Genomic DNA, 2,260 nt, shown 5'->3' with positions numbered 1-2,260 from the left:
CCTCTGTTCTCCATATATATTTTAGTCCCTGGATGGTTCCATTGTATTTGATTGCATGTGGATTTTGAACCTGCAATTTAACATAATCAGTTGCGTTTAGAATTCTCATATCTACTCATAAAGGATATTTATTTTTAACATGAATCCAATATCACAAATGGATGGTTATTAGCCACCCAAGCAGACCAAATAAGCAATATAACCTCTCCAAAAACTCGGGTATAAACTTCTGACAGCCAATAGGAAAAAGACACCCTGATTTTAAACCAAATTCACACAATATGACTTATAGCTCAGCTTTTTAGTCAAAACTACTAAAAGTAATCAAAGCTATAATCATCCAATTTCTCCTAAAAGGATTAATGGCATACAAAACTTGCTCAATCAATTGCATAAAGATATAAGTTTTGTTCTGCCGACAAGATAGAGAGCATTCCAATAAAAAACATAAATACAAATAAACTTTTTAATTTAGTTTTCTTTAATATCAGTCTTCATTTATAATATTCTCGAATTCTAATTGTGTAATGCCTTATTTATAGGGAAAGCCAAGGTAGCTATTGAAGCAGTACCAGAAAATATAAGTGCATGTTAGATATAACATCAGAGACGGGAGAGGTAGTTTGAGGTGGGGGACTGTTTATACACCAAGCAGGATTACAATGCATATCTCTTATGATTAGGTATTATGCTCATTGAAAGAACCCTATAACATTGAAGTTTCAAGTATTATCTGAATTCAAAAAATTCAATGGAAATGCATGTGCTCATCTTCTCTCTCTGGTAGGGGAGGGTACATAAATTACATAAAACGTATCATACACTTTGGAATTTGAACCTTTACGCTGAGAATCTGTTTGCTTGAAGGCCATATACAACTAGCTTATCTACCTCGACCATATCCACCACTGGACAAAAGCACACAACCAAAAACGAACATTTACTACCCCTTACATTATACTCATCAGTAGATAGCACTCTTCCAACGGATACACTTTTTAATATGGGTCTAAGGGGAGTTTATTTTTCACTTTTTATCCTTAATCTTTTTACTGCATCTTCTCTTCTTTAGTTTTTTTAGGGATGTTGAGTTAATTTTACTCTGCCCTAACTTTGACAATTATATATAGCAATTAGTAAGACAAAGGCAATTGAATGAAAATGCCAGAAAGACAAAGGCAATTGAATGAAAATGCCAGAAAGACAAAAACAATTGGATGAAAATGCAAAAAGGTTGCATAGAACGGTTTCCACATGTAATTATGATCCTGAATCATATTTTACTTGAAGAAAGCCATTATCAGGTTGATTTCAATATAAAAAAGGTGATTTATGAATTCACTTTATCGAACATAAAGCAATTGGACACAAAATAAAGAAATTAGCTAAAGAATCTACCTGGAGAAGAATTTTCATTCGTTCTAGAGGAGCAACAGCAGTACGTGATCTGCAACATAGAGTAGCCAAATAAACAGTAGGTAAAAACCTACCAGGCAGAACCTAATATCATAGACAGTTAACTGAATCCAAAACAAGAGTGGTGCTATATGCACACCTATAGAAAACCAAAACTTTTTACATAAAACTCATTTATAGGACTTCCTTTGGTTTCCATTTCATGTTTTGTGTGTATGTGTGAGTGTGTTTAGATACAGCAGCAACCTGCTGTTTGGTTACAGGAGCAACAGTAAATGTTGTAAACAGCCCCCCCCCCTCCCCCGCGGCAGCATGTAAACAAGTTGCATCCTCTTATCTATACTACATATATAAGCATTTAGACTAATGTCTTAATTACAAGACTTTAAGCACAAGTTACAACCATTTTATGCAAGGGATGTGTGCCTGCAGTTATGTTGTTTGTACTAGAATTTAATTTGTTTCCTTCAATTCTGCAGTTTCCAATTGATTTGGAGCAATTTGATAGAAGAGAGCAATTAAAGAAGAGTGGACTTGGAAAGGTTAGGCCTGTGCTAACATAATGTTATTATTTCACCTTTCTCTTTGGGAATGTAACCAATTTTACCAAGTTATACTTCTCTTTTCACAGGTCATCATGTTCTTGTCGAAGTCTGATGAAGAGACCACATGTAACACCCGGATCTTTCCCTCTTTTGTAAGTTTATTAGTGTATATAATTATATAATAATATATACATTTATATATTTTATTGTTTAAACAATTGTCCTTTTTCCTTGGAAAAGGGGAGGGGTATGTTAAATCTATGGAGTGTTAGATAAGGGGGGGGGGTTGACAGCAACTT

The sequence above is a fragment of the Cynara cardunculus genome, unplaced genomic scaffold, assembly GCF_001531365.2.
Source record: "Cynara cardunculus var. scolymus isolate 2C unplaced genomic scaffold, CcrdV1 Un_Scaffold_1190, whole genome shotgun sequence".
NCBI lineage: Eukaryota > Viridiplantae > Streptophyta > Magnoliopsida > Asterales > Asteraceae > Cynara > Cynara cardunculus.
This window is presented reverse-complemented; position numbering follows the sequence as displayed.